Genomic DNA, 22,663 nt, shown 5'->3' on the forward strand with positions numbered 1-22,663 from the left:
CAGCCACCACATTTTGCACATAAGTTGCTACGTATTGAGTAGGTGCCACTAAAGAGTGTAAAACCTTGCCAAAAGTAAAGAGGAATCTTCATTTTCATCTTTTGAAATTTCGAATGAGGTGGATCTGATACAGGCTCTCCCCTGCACGCATGCTCTCTTACCTAGCATATGGGGAAGATCTGGCCTGAATTTGAAATTTTCCCAGAGTTCAGAGGTGAAGGGAGAGAGTTTCCCCCTGTGTTTTGGTTTATGCCTGATCTTTTCCAGATTGCCAGCAGACAGAAAAACCTCATTCTGCTCAGAGGAGGATGCTGGTGGGAAGTGTGCTTTTGGAGCCATCAATGGGATCATTCTCAGGTTCTTAGAAACTCAGAGTTTAGAAAAGTAATATTATCCTGTTCCAGAAACTAACTTGCTTTGAAGAAAATTAGAGAGGAAGAAAAAAAAAACAACAGTATAATCTTGAGCTGTCATTTCTGTTCCTTGTTTCTACCTGAGGGATTAAGCTGTTAAAACCAAATGTGAATCAAATATTTCACCTCCTGCATAGATTTAAATACTTTTTGTGCAAGTGATGGTGAGCTACAAACTTGCTTTTTTTGTTGCTAGAACTGATGGAAACAAAACTACACCCATCCCCTAAACACACACATGTTAAAGAGAAGTACCTTGGTCTTGGCGTGAGATATAACCTAAAAGATAGGTGTTTCTCTCATTGGAAGCTGGCAGAGGCACTGGGATAATCTGTACAGACTGATGAAGCAAATACCAGGTCAAACTTGATGAGACCACAGAGGGAGGGTGGTTTCTATGGCGATGGTGAACAGCCGTCATGGGAGGTATTGTGTGTAGGTGGCAGCGAAAGCCAGTTTAACTCCTCACAAAAGTGGTTAGTTGCTTTGGTGACAGGTGCACAGCCCGAAAAAAGCTCCTCCACGGAAATAGGATCAAGATGGAAGGATCGCTGCATGCAAGTTATTCTGTAAGCGGGAGCAAGGAGATAACAAATGAGATTGTGTCAAAGGTGATGCATTTTGGTGATTAAAAATCCTTTTCTGCGCTGAACAGCAGAACTGCAGTCAGATAGTTCTGTTACATAACCTGAAAAAGGTCGGGAAATTTGTGCTAAGGACAGGTTCTGTGTCCCTCACACACTCGGAGAACCAGGGGTGGAGAGACTCTCATAGGCCAAAGTGGACCATGGCATGGATGTCTTGGTGGGCCCCTGGGCAACACAGCAACACAACTCTGGTCAGACCTGTGAGATTGCATCTACTTCAGAAACTGCACACATCTAGAGGCCAGCATCCAGATCAGGACTGAGATATTAGTGAGGTCAGTAAATTAAACATCAGTCAATAGAAGTACAAATGTTGAGAGGAATACAAATGACATTTAAAAATGAATGTGTATGCCTTATTTAAGCTGCTGCTGCAGTGTATCTAAACACACCAGTTGATCAAATCTTCATGAGTTACTTGTTCCTTCTCCCACACTCCCTGACCTCCACAAGAACAGGCCTATATGAAGATGTCAGTGGTAGGTACTTGGCTGGATGATTTCTCCCCTCTTTGATACAGTCCCAAGCAAGAGAACCACATAAACAAATATTCAACCTAGACTTCCCCACTCCACCTGAACAGGTTAACTTCACACAGTGAAAATCATGAAAGGTGAATACGATGATGCTGTTCATAAAGTAGGTGCCCTCTCTGGCTGACAGCCTATGTACGGTTGATGTTTGGGGACATGATGGAACCATCTCTTTACCAGTGGAGGCTCTGTTTGAAAAATGAAGCTACGGATGAGTGTTTCCCAGCCTGTCCAAATCTCAAGAGATCCTGCTTTGTGTCTGTCCCTGCTTAGTTCGTGGCCGAAGAAGTGGAGGACTTTGCCAGGTCCAGACCCGTGAGATCCAGCTGAACTCCTACAATAGGCAGAGGTTCACATTTATGGATCCTCTGTTAGGTATCAACATGACTCTTGTGACAGTTTCAAATGTTATGGAGAGCAGCACTCACACTGGGTGTTGACCTTTGAAGTTTGCAGTCTGGGACACCGTAGCACAGACATCAACAGGAGTCACTGCAAGCAGACGTGAGGAAGGAGGTAGAGCCTCACCACCATTCTCACTGCTGGACTGCCCTGTTCCCGGGCTAAGCAGGCTTGCGCTGCATGCTGGGGCTCGTTGCAGGAGCTACGGTGTGAGATGAAGCCACAGGTGCTTCCTGCACAGGTGGAATAGGGTTACTTACACACAGAGGTAGCCAGCCTCCAGCCACCTGACAGACAGCCACCAAAGCAGAGCATCAAAGCCAGACCCCAGGCTCCCCCCAATGCACGTTTGGGGTGTGCAACCACAAGGAGGGCCCCAAAACGGAGTGAGAGATTCATTTCACATTTCCAGGCAATAAAGTGCCTACATCAATCAGCAGTGACGCCACTGAAACTAATCTATAGCTTCCTCTGACTCCACATTAGTATCATGTTGCATGCTATGACCATTAAGACCATTGCATTAGTGATAGATAAGCAACCTTAGATCCTCCTGAATCACAGGACTGACCAGTAAGACTGAAGCTAAAGGATTACTAGTTACTGTAAAGGGACCAAAAGGAGACAGCTCCTCCTTCATCCATCCTGGAACATGGACTGGTGATCATATGCATTAGCCAATTTGTAGCACTACTTTAAAAGGCAGAAAAAGGCCTTCCATAATGAGAACTACACATACAAACACAACGTTCATTGTGTTTGTGGGAACGCCTTTCATATCCTTTGAAAGTCAATGATGTGACTTATTCTACAGTGAGAGTTGTTAATTTTTTACTAGAAAAATGGTTGCTTAATAGAAAAATGAAGATTTAGGTGGATACCTGACTTAATCAATTTGCACACTATGGTAAATCCACTGTACAATACCTTGTATATGCAAGGTTATACTCTTTTTTTTTTTTCCTGAATGATACCCTTTTGCTGACTGATACTGTTTTTATTGGAAAGGCTATGCTAACTGTGCAAAAGCAAGACTATGCTTGCCCCTACCCATGGAGCACTTCCCTTCCCTGTGAGGGACATGGGCTTTAATGCATTGTAGCATTTTGTTTGGCAGGTCACTGGCATGAAGACTAACAATAAACGAAACCTTTCAAACCAAAAATAACTCAGACAAGGCACTCTGAAAATAGTTTGCTTTCATGTTTTGTAGCCAAGATCTTCTGGTTAGACTACAATCCTGACTGCATTTCTCTGAATGGAGCATGCGGTGTCACTGACAGCAGATGGTGACTCCGTGCTGGGTATTTAGCCCCTATCATGGTGACAGAGACCAAGCAAGGAAGAAGAACAGGAACAGGGCACTTAGGGCCACGTAGTGGGCTGCTTGAGGTTTTTATCCTGCCTTGCCCTCTTTTCTATCATTTCAACTACATTCACTTCATTTTGGATTCAGTTTCTTTCCTAACTACCTCAAAGATGTGTAAGTTCATTAGTTTATCTTTGTAAAGCTGCTAACACTTATTTTTCTCCCTCAGTTATACTGGGGTGGAAAAGGATTTTAAAAGTGCCTAGGTCCTCTGTTTTGAACATTTTCATTAAAGTTTTTAAAGCCATCAAAAAGCACACAATGCAAATGAGTCCTTTCTACAACAAATTGTGTCTCAGGGAGCTGAAAAGAATGTGATATAATCCAAGGGAATTTGTTACATTTAGAAGGCACCTCCTTTCCCATCAGAAAAGAAGCTTTCTGGCAAAATAACATTGAAATAAGGGATATTGCTCATTCTCCTGAAAAGTTTTTGAGAGAGGAAAGTAGAGCTAAATTCAGCTTTATGAACAGTCATGCCTATTAGTCATTTGTCATTATCACTGTTTGTGAGTAAGTATGAGTGACTATGTTTCTGCTTTATTTTGTCTTTTGTTTTCACAAACAATCTCTTTCCACTTTTTCTTACAGAAGAGTATGGATTTTTCAGTTTATGGATTTTTTTACCATGAATGTCCCTTTAATGTTTCTGAACTTCAAGACTGATGTTTTCAGTAAACTGAAATTTAATGTTATAGTATCCTGACTATCTCCATTTCCAACAGACTTAAGCTACACTGAAGCTCACATAAATGAGCATGAGCTTAAGGACATTATCTGTAGGTGAAATAATAAGAACATTCCTAGGTATATGCAATGTAATTGGCAGAATTGGCCTTTGCTCGGGGCAGCACAGCTGTAGTAGAACATACCTACTCCAAGTAAATTTGCAATAAGAAGCACGTATCCAGTTTTGTTTCTTACCAGAAAGGAAGATATCTAACACCATGCTGCAATGGAATTAACAAAGGCAATTTTAAAAACTCAGTTTCACAAAGATTTATGGCAATGATGACCCATCAAAGCAAAATGTCCCATAAACACCTGCTTATAGTGAACAGGAGAACGTGAACTACTGGTGGAAAAGTGTGTACATTCCTTTTAGCTCCATGGAAGCAAAAGCTTAAAATCAGGCAGTAGAATAGAAATCATACTGAACTGCGACTTGGATGAACTCTCCTTGTAACCTCTTTAATATTCCTCGAAAAACTGCCAGTCACATACTGACGTAAATTGATCCTACTCACTTCTTGACATTTAACATGGTCACAGGCTGAAGTGATTCATAGAAAGCTCCTTGTTCTGGCCCAGTAATGACTGCATGTGTTTTAGAGCAGTTTTCCATGTAGCTGTTCTGCAGTCCTCTAAAAAATGCACGTGCAGACAGATCATTCTGCAAATTCTATGGCAACTGGCTGCACCATGGCTGGCTGGCTGAATTAAAATGTGTAAGGCTTACACATTAAGAAATGTTATATTCGAAAGGAGAAAACTTTTTAGAAATATTAATATTCAGCACCCACTATCAAAAGATCATAGCAATCCAGCAAGATCTGACTGCTTTGAATTATTATTCATGTATCATGGAATATGTATTTTTTTAAGTAGCATTGTAAATTAATACTAGCAAAATGCAATTTGTAATTTAAATGTAAATCAGAATTGACTAAGAATATAATTAAGCTTTGAATACCTACGTAGTATCTGCTAACCATACTGTTTTGTGGTGTTTTTTCACTAAGATTTTAAAGTGTATTACTCACTTTGAATACCTCAATGCATATTATCTGTATCTATGTGCTATAAAAATGTAAATAATAATAAAAGATTAGGTCATGCACTGTTGAATTCTAGATTGATATATTTCTGTGAAACTGAAGGATGCTTTATGCAGAGCGTTATACAGGATTCTTTGTCAGTTTATGCAGAGTGCCAGCTAGGCTAGGGGAACATTAGCAAGAAACAAAGTTCCCTCATAACAAATGGTGCTTTTATTTCTTGTGTTCATTACTATAACAGAGGTAAAAAGCATGATGTCTTTTATGCTAATCAACCATAACAAAGTAGTGTAGCTTTAACTGGTAGTATACATTTATATTAATATTTGCTTCAATATAACATAATTGTAAGTATATATAAATCTCTCAGTCTATTTTCACATTAAAATCTCTATGTAGTTGCATAAACATTTTGGTAATGGCAAAGCTGGCTTACAAGGTTCCTGTCCCTCGCCCAGCCCACTCCTAACCCCTCATCACAGTTAGTTTCGCCACCATTTGTGGGCTGCACTGTAAATGTGGGACCACATGTATTCGTGAAATGATTCCAGTTAAAAGAACAAATAAACCATGTAACTTCACCATTAGAGACAACTAACTGAGAGGGTGTAACATTTTCTAGATTTTAGCAAAACAAAACTATTTTCCTAAAGAAAATGGGGGCTTCATAGCAAGTAGCAGTAAACTTCTATTTGCTTGCAAAATTTAGGATATTATATTTAAAGAGATAGGACTGATCTAAATGAAATAAACTAGTTTAGGAAGGTCTGGACATTTTTCTTGTTTCTTCTTTCTTTTACATCTTTTTAAATCAGATGAGGTTTAAAAATACACCTTTTGATCCATGCATTTGGGGCAGGTATTGAATACGAGGAAACTGCTGTAATTCTTCTCTTCTAGAAAGTAATAGGTCTTCTCTGTTTCATATCAGTGCCTTATATAGCCATGCTCAAATGATTAGCTCATCTGCAGTTCTGAAAGTTTTCAGTATTGAATCTCAACTGTAATTTAGCACACTGTGTTGACCGCAGCTATAAAAAAGCTTGTACAAAGGCCGTGTATTACTTGTTTCTGCATATTATATGCATATTCTGCATATTCTGCATATTAAATATATAGATCTCTTCTTGTTCTTCAGTGGAAAACTACACATTGTGACATTTCTCTCTTATGAGGAAAGGCTGAGAGAGCTGGGCCTGTTTAGCCTGGAGAAGAGAAGGCTGAGAGGAGATCTTATCAACGTGTACAAGTATCTGAAGGGAGGGTGTCGAGAGGATGGGACCAGACTCTTTTCAGTGGTGCCGAGCGACAGGACGCGAGGCAACGGGCACAAACTGAAACACAGACAATTCCATCTGAACATGAGGAAAAACTTTTTCACTGTGAGGGTGACAGAGCACTGGAACAGGTTGCCCCGAGAGGTGGTGGAGTCTCCTTCTCTGGAGATATTCAAAACGCGCCTGGATGCAATCCTGTGCAATGTGCTCTAGGTGACCCTGCTTGAGCAGGGGGGTTGGACTAGATGATCTCCAGAGGTCCCTTCCAACCTCAGCGATTCTGTGATTCTGTGATTCTGTGATTTTGGAAGGAGAGGAACGTAAAGGAAAAGGGAATAGTGTAAGGACAGACTGGAGGCTTTGCAAACAGGAGAGGAGTGTCTGCCCTCCTACACGTGGTCCGGCGCTAACTCCATGGAGGTGAATAGCGTTGTTTTCAAATGCGTATTTTGGCTAGAGTCTGAAGTTGCAATTAAATCCAGGCCTGTGAGACAATGAATGAGTGGCCAACTGCCATGTTTACAGTCAGGAAAGGCTGTTTTTAAAGCACCAGAATTGTAAAGTATTTTTTTGTGTATCATCAGATGACTTTAAATACTACGGTATCTGGGACCCAAAGCCTGCTCTCAGACACGTGGCTTCAACTCTCTTTGATAGGCAGAGCTGAAATTATTACTGACAGTTGAAATTAAGATTTTAATAATTAACCAAGCTCTTCTTTGCATAAACACAGCAGGAAAACATCCTACAATATATAGTGTGTCAGCTGCTTATCTTGAAGTAAATGAAAGCTGAGGTTTTACAGCATTGGAAAGATGTTCAGCAACATTCAGCGCTAGGCTCAACTGTTTTTTCTTAGTATAAATAATGGATATAATTTCAATGGAAAGTTTGCCCTTGTATGAAGGCGAGGACTTACATACCTAAAGAGTATGCAGAGTGTAAAATGATGTATTAAATACTGCTTAAGTGCAACAGAGGGAGAAAATAGAAAGGGAATAAAATGTCTTAGTAGAACTTTAAGAGAATTAACAAGATGGTTTGTCCCTTCCCACACTTACATACCAATTTCACAACCAAAAACCTCCTTTCAGGTTTTGTACTTGATCACATGCTTACAAAGCCTTTTAGCTTTGTTTTGATTTGACTGTGAAGAAAACAAAATGGTGCAACTTTTTCACATGGACAAGCCCTTAGTTAATACTCTTCATGCCTTTCATAAGCATTTGGTCTAGGCACAGCCTTCATTACCTGGCTCTTGATGTAGAGAATTAAGGCCCTGCTCCTGAGGGAATGCTGCCTGTTTGAAGATTAGAAAACAATGGACAATATGAAAATTTAGTTAGAGAATTCTGATGCTGCATGCGGACAGTAGGTTGGACTGCAGATTACAGCCAAGGTACCATGCAGAGGCAGTCTCCAGCATTGTCTACCCTCCTATCTCTTCCTAGGGGAAGGGTTACTAGAGCAAGGTCTCTGAACAAAGACCCATTTGGCAGTTTGTGCTGTTGAATCCTTTGTAGCATCTGCTTGTCTTGTCTCTTTCTCTGGGGTCAGATGTGCTGGCCAGAAACCAACCAGATATTGTTGTCCACTCCTATGATCTCATCCAGAGGTTATGTGCTACAGGCCTCAAACTTTAGCTTCTGGATTTGCTTTGAGAAAACCTTGGTTTGAACTGAACTGGAATTTTCTGCAGCCTTCCCTTAAACTTTTGCAGAATCACAGTATGGCAGAAAGGTGGGTTGGTTGAGGGTCTCTAGTCCAGCCTGCTACTCAGAGTGGAACTGTCACCAATGCTAAATTAGGTCAGCCTCTAGCTGTGTCTGGAAACCTCCAACAGACAGAGATCCCATCCCTCTCTGGGTACCCATCCCAGTCTGTGCTATCCTCCTGGGGAAAGAGATTTTCTTCTGTCCAATTTGAACCTCCCAAGCTGCAGCTTCTGTCCCTTGTTATATCATCTGCCATTGCTGGGAAGAGTTTGACTCCGTTATCTTTTCAAGGTCTCTCTAGGATGAAGGTCTGCCCATTGGCGTTAGAACCGCTTCCACCTTTCCAGAGAAAGAGAAGCCCTTCCACAAAGATAATTCAGGTGTGGCCATCCATAATCTCATCAGGTACAAGTTACCTTCATCAAATCTACTGGTTGGTTATTAATTGCTTTCCCACAGGTTTCAACTCATTGCAGCACATCTTGTAATTTTCAAGGGATTTGTGACTTTGTGATCTTTGCTGCTAGAAAGTACATAAAAACTGAGGATCAGCTACATTCTCCCCAATAATTTAGAAGGGTGAGTGAATGCTAAAAGAAGTTGTAGGGAGTACTGAAAAAGGGGTAGAATACTGGAAATCTGTTTTTTTGCTTTCAGTGAAAATGCACATGCAGTGCATATAGTAGACAATATCTAACTTTATAAATCATGTATTTGAATACACAAAATGCTATTTCTGCTTTCCTCTAGCTTCAAGAAACACAATGATTGAGAGACATTGGCCATATCAATAACTATTCAGAGCACATCCAGAGGCTGAAATCTTTGGGTGAGATCTGGCAAAAAGCTGGTAAACCTTCTGCCAACAGGGTAGGAGCAAAGAGAGGAGAGAGTTCATGAGAACTTTAACTACTTTTCCATCTAAAACGTGTTCTTTCCTTTAGCTTGCTCTCACTTATTTTCTCATCTCCCTTTCATTGTTATGGACTTGAAGAAGGTGGGGAGGAGGCAGAATGAACAATTTTTTACGCTTACATGAAATGTGTGAAGAGAACTTTCCACTTCATCAAGTACTCTCACGATTGCACAGGGCCTCCCATAGGAAGAAGGTGGGGGTGATATTTCTTTATTGCAGGTTTTCTTTATACACCAGAAATTGTCTGATCAAATATACCTTTGGTATAAGTCCTGAATAATATATTTAAATCAACATCAGTTAATATAAACTTTGACCCAGACTAGAGATTTAAGAGTAAAATATTTTAAAATTCTTCTCACCAACCATACATTTAAGTAAGATAAAAATCCAGCCGCATTATTCTAGCAACTAGACATTTTCATCAGAATCCTTCAGTGGGAGAAACAAGAGGACTACTTTTAAGATGGAGCTTTAAAAATGTATGAATGAATGGTTGCTTTCAACAGAATTCACTTAAGGAGCCAGAAGGACTTTTCTGGTCCTATACCTTATGTTCCTGTAGAAACATTAAAGCCAGACAGATTTTAACAGTGAGTTGGATTAATTCCCTATTTGGGAAATGAGACTTCTTTCATATAATAATATCTCAAAAGGAAAAGTTATCACTTGGGACATTTAAAACTGGATATGGTAGTACTAAAATACAATCTGGAAAAGAATCCAGCACTGGAAGGGAGAAAGACAGTATGATGTAATCAGTCTTTTCATCTCTAATTTCTATTATGTCTGTGCTTTTCATAGTGGCTTATTTATTTGTGTATTCCCACTTGAGATAAACAGAAAGAATTAGTCTCAACAAAATGACTCTCTTAGAGGCTGAGAACCACAAAGAAGGAAGAGAGGAGTAATAAAATTATTTTTTGTGCTTTATAAATAATTTGTAGCTGGGATAAGTAGAATTACATTCAGCGACACTCATGTATATTTTCCTCTCTGCCCCCTAGGGAGTTAAACTGCAAATGCTCTGAAGAGAAACAGTAAGAATAAAATTAGGTTTTAGTGAGTTGTATCTTGAAGAACAATGTGCTCTTGTGTGTCTCCCGCTTCTCGCAGGATATGGCCTATAGGCTGTAGATCACAGACATCTTCTTGTGTGGTATTTGTGGCTTGTAATGTGCCAGCAAATTGGAATATTTCAGATTTGTTAACTGATTTTACTGTGAATAGCAATTTCCTTGTTGGAAATTCAGCGTGTCTGAATGAACCAACCTTCTCAAATTTGCGCACCACCTGGTGCAGAAGTATAAGGAGAGGAAAAAAAGCTGAATGGACGTGAGAAGCTTATGAATATGCAGAGTTTTGGCACAGAAAATCATCTTCATTCAGGCAGAACATTTTCCCCCTCTTTACTAGTGTGTGAACTTCCATATCCTTGTTTCTAATTAGCTTGTAGTCACTGTGTTTCAACTTGTTTAACAAAGCAGGTCTCCCCAGCAGTCCGCCAGGCCCTGCCTTTGCCAAGCGAAGAGCGCCCGGCGAGGGCTGCTCGGCCCCCACCGACGCTGGAGGTGCTGTAGGGGAAAGCTGGGGACTCTCGTCTGGCAGAAGTACACCTTCAACCACAATTTGAATGTCTTCCAAAGCCCTGTGCCAAGATAGCCTACAATGGGATGGGCCGCTGCTGCCAGGGCCACTCTTGGATGCCAGCTCAGCCGCGCTCCCGGCAGCTGCTCTCCAGCGTCTTTCACCTCCAGGTAGCAGCACCTTGCCTGGCCGAATGCCCCTTGGCAAAGCTTTCAACAGAGACCCAGCTTCACCTGCTGCCACTGCCACCCACTCCCGTTTATCCCTGGTCGTGGCAGAAAGCCTAGGCAGAGAAGTTGGCGGACCAGAAGGAAGGGTCCCACAGGCTGGGTTTGCCTCCTGGCTTTGGTGCCCTCTGACTGCCTGTCCTACTTGCTGTATCCCAGACTAAAAAAAGCCTCACTTGCATACAACTCTTTCCCAGGTTTCCCCAGCATCTAACCAATTATTTTGTTGAAAGAAGTGCTCCTGTCAGACTCCTTAATTCTTAAGGATCAGGGATGTGAAGTGACACATGGGAAAAGAAATGCTTTCGGAGGGAACTTCCCATTCTGAAGCAATCTTATGACAAGGGTAAAACTGCCCAGAGAAAAAATCAGCCACCGTACCACCAAATCAATCATCTCAGGCTTAGATTTTAAGTGCTAAAAGTATTCCTGGTGCAGCAGAAGATGCAAATTCAGTCCTCCTGCAAGATAAGGAGAGAAAACAGAGAAGATATGGAACATTGAGAAATTTCTGCAGAAGGAATCATGGCAAATTAGAAAGTGTAATTTATACTATAGATACATATGAAGATCACAGAAGAAATGATTCCTTTAGCAAGGTCTGAGGGAAGGTAGAGAAGCTACACAGCTCTGTAAAGAACCTGGGCCTTATTGCCCCTGGTGTTTAGTGGGAGTGTAGGATGATGTGGAGGGTCTTATTACGATTTAAATAAGATGGGCTAACATCATATTGGACACTGTCTAACCAAGGTCAGAGAGATCATAATTTGGGTGCTATAAAATCTTCAAGTTTTGTCTCTGTTACAATGGCATGAGGTATCTACCAGGTTTATGATACCCTGAAAGGAGACAATTTGCATTTACTCTGTTTATAACAGTCATAAATAAATCACAAATAATAAATATTTTGTAATCTTATAATATTTAATGGTACATAATTATAAATAATAATTCACAAATACTGTAAATAATATTTCAGAAAGTGAGCTATTTAATCTTTGTTCACACAAGTGAGAGAATGTTGAACAATTATACAGAAAACAGTTTTATGTTTTTTGTTGGAACACTCTGGTCCATTCTGCTTGTTCTCTACAAACTGGTGGAAAAAGTATGAAAGGTGCAATCGTTCAGCAGGGAGGTAATCTCTCCATTCAGAGAGACTGCAAAGCTTGGGCAGGATTTGCTTAATGACCAGAAGAGAGAGGAGGAGGGTTATAGGGACTTCCAAATAATGATGATTATGGAGAAATGCAATTGAATCCTACTATCACTACTGAAGGAGTCAGGTGACTTTCAAACAAATTGAAGTCAGTGAACCCAATTTCTATCACATTTATCCACAGTGTGGGATACTTTACTTTGTGAGCAGACCCAATCATTTTGTTAATGATAATAGCATTTTCTTTTATCCCAAGGATGTTGTGAGGATAAATATATTCAAATTAGGAAGGCCCCAACATTGCAGTGTTAAGTGCAGCTTGCTACAGGAAGAGGTGGTGTGTGCTCCTCTTGAGCTCAGCTGGGAGGATATATCTATTTTTGTCCAGGTACTAGCACTTGTGCAGCCACATGGACAGCTGGATTAGGAAGCTGATTCAACTGAAAGCTAAGTGATTTTGGCTAAACTTACCATGGTTATACAGCCAAGGAACGAATGGAAATACTAAATTACAAATTACGCCTTTTCTTAAATGTTTGCATAGGGATATCTGATAACTTCACAGCAAATCATTAGCATCTTGAGAAAGGTATTTAAATGGAATATAACATTTAGATGGGGAAAGAACTGTGTGTAGAAATACACACCAGTCAGGTTCGCTAGGGATGTTTCTCTTTTCTTTTTCATCTCCAATTGCACAATATCAAATACTACATAATCCCATACTGCATACAGTGTGCAATAATATGCATCAATAATAATCAGCACTTAGAGTGCTTTACATCTTCAAAGCTGTCTACAAACCTTAGCTAATTGATCTGTTTCAACACCCCTGTGGGCTAAGCATAATTACTCTGAAGAAGCTGAAACAGAAAGGTTAAACGAGTTACTGCCGGCCACACAGACAGCTAGTGACAGAGGAGGGCTGAGAGCTCTGGAGCTGGCATCTCCCAGTCGCATGCCTTTCATTTTCATGCTCCCAAACACCACAGATACACAAATATATGTAAAACCAACAAAATGTTAAACAAAGTATACAGTATCATTAACTTACGTTGACACTTACTTTGAACTACCTGCCATCACTCATAGCTTTGTCCGTGATTACCCTGAAGTTATGACAATAAAACCATCCCACTGCTCCATACTATCAATCACTCATATTGCACACGTGAATCATGACATTATGCCTCAAAGTTCAAACCAAACCCAAAATCTGAAGTCCTGGTGTGGGTTTGGTGTTCTGGTTCGAGCTCATTATTAGAGAAGGTCTGAGCCTGTTTCACAAAGCTTGGCAAGTGGGAGCTTTGCACCGTCTCCCTTTCTATATGCATCAGCATATATCAATTGTGTTTGATGAAAAGTTTGTTTGCTGCTTTTTAGTGAAAACTTTTTGGTTAATGCGGATGTTCAAATTCAATATCATATTCTATACCACATTTATTTCGGCTTTGCCGAGTCGTTTGTTTTGAAAGGAAAAGAGGAAAGATTCAGAATCAGTATGTTTTGAACAGAATGTTTGGAATTTTCCCATTTGAAAGATTTTACCTAAACTTTTCCTTCATATTTAGGCTTAAAAAAATGCTGAGAAAGAATTGTTTGTATCAACATTTTGCATTATCCAGAACATATTTTGGAGGGACATTTCAGACCTGCCAAAAGCATAACTTCCTCTGCAAAAAGCTACCTCAGCAATGCAAATTAGACCAATGTGCCATGGCTCTAGCAAGTTTTCATGTCTGTGCCTATACATCATCCAGTATTCTGATTTCAAGGGTGCTCCATACCTTGTCATCAGTAAGAATCGAGTGTGTTCAGCTTCTGCAGAAAATAAGCAGAAATGTATACAACAAAAGCATAATCAATGGATGAGTCATTAATTCTCATTATTCTGTGGCAGAATCAGAGCTGTTCAGTCAGGGGGTAGAAGGTAGTTATAATCTACTGTTAACAACATAAAATACATCAATCACAGCCACTTAATTCCCTCAGGGAAGCATCAAGGAAAGAAAGACAAGGAAGTTAAAACAGATAAGTATTTTAAGGCCCCCCATTCTGCAAAACACTGAAATACCTGTCTAACCTTCAGCATTTCAGTTATGCTGACTTCAGCAAGTCTGCTCACGTGTTGAAAAAAAAGCATGGGCCTTATATACTTAGCATCAGCAAAATGCCAATTTATTAAGATAACCAGATATTAAAAAATAAACAAACTTCTCAAATTTATTGCATATATAATCCTCTGATGCCTTTTGGTTCTGACTGTGGTCTCACACCAGGTTTATAATGTTATAACTCTGTGGATTTTAATAGAGTTAGTCCCCATTCACTTCGTGTGAGACCAGGATTAGGCCACTAACTGAACTGCATTCTAAAAACAGTGCTTCTGCATAAGGTGTTTTAATCATTTTTTTATTAATTCCTGCTCAAAGGAGCCTAGTTTAAAATAAAAAAACTTTCCATGTTCTAGCCCTGCACATGTAGTATCTGATGACAATAGGTATTTTTGTGTTTAGTGGCTTGCACTAAAAGCAGAGGTTCAGAGCACACTCTGGCTCCCCCTTCCAGCCATACAGGGCTGGGGGAATGTGAAAAGGCTTCCCACATTTTTAGAAAATATTGTATTGATAACACTGCTGTCATTAGGATATATATTGACAATGGCAGATCAGATTAATTCCCAATGTTACTTTGGCCCAGTCGAGGGATTAATTCCAGGAATTAGCATAATCTGTTACCTTTGGTTTCATTTTCTGTAAAACCTTTGTAAAAAAAGATAAATAGGGAAAAAATAATGCATAGATAAAGCAAACACACAAGCAAAACTAAAAATAACCCAACGAAATATTCTCACTGGACAGTATAAATACTCCTTTCAGGTTAAAAATATGTCTTTGAGGATACAGAACCTTTAAAAAACATAATAGGTCTTGGACAATGACACTTCCTCCCAACCAACATAGTAACATGTTTTTGCCGGTAAAGGATATGCTCTGCTTTACAGAGGAAACTCATGTTGGCTAATTTCACCATGGAAACTCCAGCCCTGACTATAAAAAGATAAACATATCTACTGACAAATATCCTTACGTTGGGAATAACAAAAAACAACAAAAAAAGGAAGATGATGGAGTTAACCCTGGGTGAGGGAGAGTGAGGAGCCCTGAGCCCTTGGAGCGAGGCCGCCCGGCTGCAGGGCAGCAGAGACTTTCAGGTTGCTGCTTACTCCTGGCACCGCTGGCCACTTTGACACATCTTTAATCCGGACCTTTTCGATTCTCAAAAATGTGTCAATATGGAAATATTGCCTAAACAATCAAATACTCTTGCCACCTGAATTGGCCTGGCGAAGGGTTAGTAGGACTGACAGGTCACCAGAATACTTACTATGAATTCTTTTACAGATGTAATTTTTTTGTGTTTAATTATATAAGTGAAAAGTCAGTCACAGTAATTAGAAAGTGGACAACTTCCTGACAAAAGAGCACCCCAAAATAATGCACTGTCTTTTCTGTGTAATCCCAAACACTGCAGTGATTTATAGCAAACCAAAGGTAATTTCACACAAGTTTTACCCTTCTTATCTGTAGGAAGACAATTTCTTTTTACTTTGGAAATAACCATGATTTTACTTCCCTGTTGTGTTAGATTACTACCACAGCATCTTTGGATGATCTGAATAGCGAAACTGTATGGGCAAATGGTCTCCATCATCCCTGAGGAATGAAAGACTAGGCAGTATTTTAGGAAGAGGGAGAATTTAGTTTACAATGTGATTCCGTATGGCTGGAAAGATGCATCATAGCTCTTTTTTTCAAGAAAAGATGCAAGAAAGGATGTATTTTTTCTATAAATGAAATAACCTAAGCAACCCAAACCAAACAAAGCACATAATTTGGAAGTGTTCTGGAGTGTTGAAAAATCATTTGTAAAATGCTTTAGACTAATTTTATAAACCACAACAGAACTGTAGCAGGTAGAAACACACTTTCATCTTATTTATTTCTCTCTGTCTTTAAATGCTGGGTTTGTTAGTATAAATTTCTCTTTTAAATCCACTCTGCACAACATACACTTTCTTGGTTATGAAGTGCCTGACCATGCCAGTATAGACACAAACATTCCCGATGTGCTTACGATCTGTCTGTCCTATAACATTACACTGTACATGACACTGGTGTCAATAACACTGCACATTAACATCTATGGTGCCTCAACTGGATTTGGACCAAGTTTGGCTTGGCTTTTCAGTGAAGTTCTTCACCTCTGTTGACAGAAAAACAAACAAGTTTGATTTTACTTACACCTGGGATTGCATTTTTGTGTATGCACATAGCAAGATGGGTTGCCAAATTAATTACTGCCAAAATACTTAGAAATGTGCTGGAATTTGTTCTCTCCAGCACTACTGCTGTCAGGTAGATCATATACATATGTACTCACTCCAACTGAAGCACACACAGGTTGGCATCTTTTAAGGAAAAAAAAGCGTTCTGCGAGCAGCGGCACTTGGGAAGCCCGGGTTCGTACAGCTTTGGGTCTTCAATCTCCGTACCCCCATTGTACTGATCTCGGCTCCCTCCCCCGTCCCATGTGCTTCCTCCCATCCTTCTTCCCACAGTACTTTCAGTATTCTCCCACACAGCCCGTGAAAATCTCCCGCAGCACCTCGGCTCCTTTCCAGGGCTCCCAACTAGAGGCTTTGCATGAGGCAACATGCTCGGCAGCGGTTCAGAGCCGTGGATGCCCCCATCTGCGGGCTGCGATGCCGGCGCTGGTTGCCAGTGCAGAGTGGGAAATGTTGAGCCCCCGCTGTAACCTTTCATTCAGCGAGGACACTGATTTATGTCTCTTTTGCTCACCCAGAGACTGATTTTCTTAAAACTTGTAGGGACTTGTTGGCTTTGAGACCTCTGCCTCTCTATTATTTTGTGATCGAAACCAGCCGCTTGGTTTAAAAAACTGTGAGAGGGAAACCAGGTTAGAATAGGCCTGCAGCCAGGGCTGAAAGCAGTCTGCAGAGTGGTGTCCCCTTCCCTGGTGGCCGCCCGGGGTCCCCGCCTGTGTCAGGGGTCAGCTCCTCTTAGCATCACATAAAATGCACATCCTGCAAGAGCTGAGTGGGGCTCCAGCCCTGCCACGCTTGTCCTCCTTGGGAGCATATACAACAGCAGCATCTGTGATGTTTTTATTAGTGCCTGCTGCACAGAGCTCTTACCCAGGCTGCTGCCCAGTGGCAAAGCAAGAAGAGGTAAATCCTAGAAAATCCCAGCCTGTCCCCTCCTCTCCTTGCTGTTCTCCCCACTTAGAGAATTTGGGGTACTTCTTCAAGCAGCAGAGTCTACTTGCCTTAGCTAGTTGTCTAGGGTGCTTTTATACTTACTGGAGAGACAAGCACCTCCAGAGGGAGCATTCACCCTATCTTAAATCAGCCATCTAAAGCAAATGGGATGACTCTTTTTTCTTGCTTAAATTTTAGGTGGTTTAAAACAAGTGAAATGAATCCCATCCTAGGATATAAGTGCCACTATTTTGATTGGCTTTTGCACACAAAAGCGTGTAGATTTTTGAGTGAAAAGTATCTCTTGCACACTGTCACAAGGTAAAGCATCCAGAAAGGAGACTTAAGGAGCAGCAAAGGGAAAGTGTCAAGAACTGCAGTCCCTGCTCACTAGAGTAGCTCACTTGTTTCTGTGTAACGCATTAGTCATGTTTTGAGCAGTAACCAAGTGCTGAAGCAGAGCATGAATTCAAGTCAGCATTGTGTTTGGTTGTAGCTGATGTAGCAAACACGCACTTGCAAATATTTGCAGGTCCAAGATGCAAAGGGTTGCCTACACAGGGGATGTGGAGTTGCTCTATACAATTTCTTTGAATTTCAGGGTGACGACCAGCTACCACATCCAAGTGGGCAGCAGACAGCCAGAAATCTGGGAAGTTATCAATACGAGTGGCAGAGCAATTCTGCAATATGTAAAAACAATGCCTCTGCAAAAGAGGCATATATCTAAATATGGAGGTCACTTAAATCCTTGTAGCAGTGACCCTCTATTAATCTTATAATGATATTTACCTTCCCAATGTCATAAAATATGACCTCCAGCTTCTCACTTCAGATGGAATTGCACTCCAGGCCTTTTTTTTATTATAGCCAAACATTATTTGTTATGCATTATTTTACAGTACAGTCTTTCAGTAAAAATAATACTTTTTTCTTTATTTATGCATATTTATATGGAAGACAAGGAATAAAAGGAAGACAGACCCATCCTGAGTTCTTCTGTAGTTTGAACTGTTATTTAAAAAGTAGCAGAAAGGCAAACTGGAATTCTGTAATTCTCTTCAGCAAATTAGCTTTAACCAGTGTAATGGCAGGAGCATTCACTTCCAAAAGAGGAGGAAGTGCAATGTTATGCCATAAAGCACGCTTTGCCTTTGAATTATCAGGATCATTTGTCCAGCAGAACAAAGAAACAGGCTTTTGCAGATTTTCCTGAAGCATCATGTAAACTGTAGTATGCTACTTAAGGTAATAGAGAAACTATAAGCCTTTAGGGCTGTTTTGTTATAATAAAGACAAGATACTTAAAATTCTAAAGACCCACAAATTTGATGGTACATAATTGTGCTACAATCCATTGCTGAACTCATTGATTACTCACTGAAAATCTGAATGTGAAATTTCACTGATAATTTTATTGTGGGCAAGAGGCTAGCCTCCTGCAAAGTGAATAGTGTGGGAAGCTGCTAAAGATCTAGTTGTTGGTAGAAGAGATTTGGCCCATGTGCCGGGGCAGGGGGGACAGGAGAGACAGAAGTGCCTTGATACGAACTGAGGAGGAATCCCAGGTCTCCTGGGCAAGGAGGGAGTAAGGAAATGACTGAAAAAGCAAATATCCAGGCCCCTGAGTGAGGAGGACCAGTTGCGAGTGGGGCACGCTCAGAGGGACAGGGGCCAGGTCCAGCATGAAGAGCTCAACCTCACAGGCAGAAGAAGGAGGAGTGGGATAGCACTTACAGCATGCAGAAAAAAACAGTGGGGAACAGGAGCTTGGGGATCTCTTTTTTCAGAGGGAGGCTATAAGCTATAAGCCCCATCCCCTCTGAGAAGAGCAGAGCCACGGAGAATTTTGCTGGGCTTCGTGACATTGTAGCATGCTCAGGAGCTCTTGGCACATGGATCCTGTTGTTGCTGGACTGCATGCTTTACCAGGGGGCTTTCATGTGAAAGATGGGGATCTGTGCAAGGCAGCATCACATCACTTATAAGAGCTCCATGAAGTTCTAACAGCAAAAATACATTAAAAAGTCCCTGGGGTGTTGCCGCTGAAATAATAGCATCCTCTCCCTTCCTATTCCTATAATCTGCACACCCACAAACCTTCCTTGATATCATAAAAAAAGATAGCCCTTCCTCATGGTTTCTGATCATGTTTTATAATTTATAGGAAATAATAACTTCCTGTAATATAGCCTGTTATAACAGGCTTGTTAACCAACTAGAGAAATGTTCTACAGAAATTTCCATTAAAATTCTGCAGCTTTTTCAGTTAGTTTTTGAAGAAATCTTAAAGAACTCCAGAGAATTATGGAAAAAAAAGTCAAAAATGTTCACAAAAGCCTCGGTTCTACCACCACGAGTGGTGTGATTTCTCTCAACTTCAATGACAGTTGAAGGTACGATAGCCCTTATACCAGAGGGTGTCTTACTTGCATGAGGGCTGGCGCAGGAACTATACAACTCAGGAAATTTAGCTAATTAACTTATATTTTTACAGAAACTGGTTCTGGTAATGTTGATAGTATTTTTAAATCTCATTTTTAATGCATTGCAAACTGCTAACTTCCTAGGAGATTTGGCCTGCTTGTCCACTATATGTACAAATGTGTGAGCAAATTATAACCTACTTTCCCATCAACTGTGCTTCTACCTAGATTATTTCTTTCTAGCCCAAGCTGCACGCACCAATTTTCAAAACAAAGTGAATAATCTGGCACAGGTATATAAGTGCTTTTCCACTGATTCCCATACTCAAATTAAACATGCAAATGAAAACATTAAAAGGAATGACTTATTCATGTTCTTAGGCAAAGCATACATATTAAATTAATGTACATGTATCAAAGAAGACACTAAATGCTGACTCTTGGAAAGCCTTGTGTAGGAAACTGTACTACAAACTGTTCATTTAACATTTTTTATTGTGTAATATAAAGCTTAGGAAGACTGTCTGTATTGATTCTATCCTAAATATTTGACAATATACACTAATTTAGAGCAACCTCCTCATTTCCAAATACATATTTAATGAAGCACACGTCATCTCAAGCAAACATTGAAAATGTAAGTTTCATCTCTTTAATGTTTTAAGAGTATAAGTCGCATTAGTGACTGTACAAGGAAACAGCTCCTTTGATGTAGCATGTCAGATAAGAAACTATCACTAACATAAAGCAAAGAGGCATAGGATTGTATTTGCAAAACTTTAGAAATACAGAAAAAAACTATTTACAAGAATGACAGTTAGAGATTGGTTTTAATTTGCACCTTTTCTTTATGTCTTGTTTTTATTTGTTTGCTACTCTTGTAAAAATTGTATGTATTTGCATTTTAGACCTCTTTGTGGTACCAGAGAAGACTAGGAAAAAAAATCAGTCAGCAATGTTTTTTATGCTGTGCCTCCTTCTCTCTACTCAAGAAGCGAAGGCTTAAGTGATCTGCAGTTAAATTCTCACAGTTCCTAGCAAGAAAAGGCAAAAGCATGACAAGATAACAAAAAGCAACAAATAGCTCAAGGACAGCGCTATAAAGGATGACTTCAGCATGTGCAGCTATTGGAAAGGTCTCATGGAAGGAAAATTGTTTTCAGTGGCTGAACTCCATTTCCATATGGAGTACCAAAATTCTGGGATTAAGACTGAAACAGACTCATCCTAAGTTACCTAAGTTAATTCACAGGGAAAGGAAAATGGAGTAAGTGATGAAGAAGAAAGAAAAAGCACACCAAAGAGAGAAATCTGGAGAGCAAGGAGAAAACACAAAGTACATTCACAAGACCGGTGGCCAGGTAAGCAAAAGGTAGGAAGTGGAACAACTTTACTGGCTAGGAAATTCAGCAAGGTCAGCATGCAATAGCTGACTGTTTGTACACTGCATAATAAGCCTGTGCAGCAAAATGTAGGAGCCAAATCTACTGGTGTTGGATATAGACCCAGGCATTACAAAAACAGAAACTTTGCAGAAACATGGTAGGATGTCCATTGTGTCTGGAATACAGACATTGAAATGATCGCAACATTCAGGAAAGAAAGCCACAGGGATGTGATGGAGTAGTAGCATGGTACACTACTGATGTGGTAATGTGTAAAGAAGGAGGAGCATGGACACCATAAACTTAATCAAGGTCCAAATCACTCTTGCAAAGAACTGCAAAAAGAAATATTATTACAGCAGTAGTATAGGTCCACTAAAGATCCTCTAGATAAAATTTGATTATAGAACACTGAAGATGTAGGACCTGCAGGAGACCTCATGTTCCTAGACGTAGATCAGAGAAAAAATGATACCAATAATACAACTGATAATGGTAGAGCTCAAATATTCCTGAATCTGGACTGTTGACTTTTTTTTTTAACAAGATATTTATTAAGCCCCCAAGAAGGAGTGCTATTTTAGACAGGAAGGAAGTTACAGAAGTGATGGCTGTAGAAAATAACCTTGATCAAGTAGATCATAATGGATTTTGTTTAAATTGAATGGAAAAATAAACTCATGTTGTGTGTTTTTTGGGGGTTTTCATGTTGTTGGGGTTTTTTTATTTCAAAACAGTGAAGTCAACTGAACAGAAAAACTGGGAGACTTGACTGCAAAGGAGATTCCTGAAATCAAAGGTGCAAAATCTATTTTGAGTTTGCGTTCCAGGAAGGAGGAAAAACTCACAGAGAAGAACTCCAGACCTAGCTGATGACAATCCACCTTGAATAGGATATTAGGAGTAAGCACAGAGCCTGCAAGGAATGGAACAAAAGGGCTTATTTAGCATGGAAAATTATATCTTGCAGGTCAGAAAGTGTAGGGAGAAAGTGAGAACTGCCAAAAGCTGAGCTGTGCTAGACCTTGCAAAGGAAATTAAAAACACATTGTAAAATGCTCTTTAGTCATATAAATAAATAGCAAAAAAAAAAGGAATTTGGGGCTGCTACACAGTAAAGATTGGGCAGGGATTAAAGATAAGCTACTCACGGGCCAAAAACTAAATGAAAACTTTGCTTCAGTTTTTAGTAAGCATGTTGATGTGGGGCAAAGACAGCATCACTCATGGGAACAAGTGAAGCAGAAACAAAAATCAAAGGGCTTAATATTTTCAGACAAAGAAGATTGCCTCATCTCTATCCAAAGCCCTGACAGAACCAACACACAAACCTTCAAAAGCTAGTAAATAGATATGCTAACTCAGAAATTAATGATGGGAGAATAACAAGAGTAGTTTCTATATTTTAGAAATTTTGAAAATTATGATCTAGCTAAACACCAACCATTAGTTTGATTTTGACAGTCAATAGAGGTAGACAAACAGAGTACAGCTTAGCATGGTTTAATCAAAGACAGGACACACTACACTAACCTGATGTCTTTCTCT

This window comes from Apteryx mantelli, chromosome 3 (genome assembly GCF_036417845.1).
Source record: "Apteryx mantelli isolate bAptMan1 chromosome 3, bAptMan1.hap1, whole genome shotgun sequence".
In the NCBI taxonomy this organism is placed as follows: Eukaryota; Metazoa; Chordata; class Aves; order Apterygiformes; family Apterygidae; genus Apteryx; species Apteryx mantelli.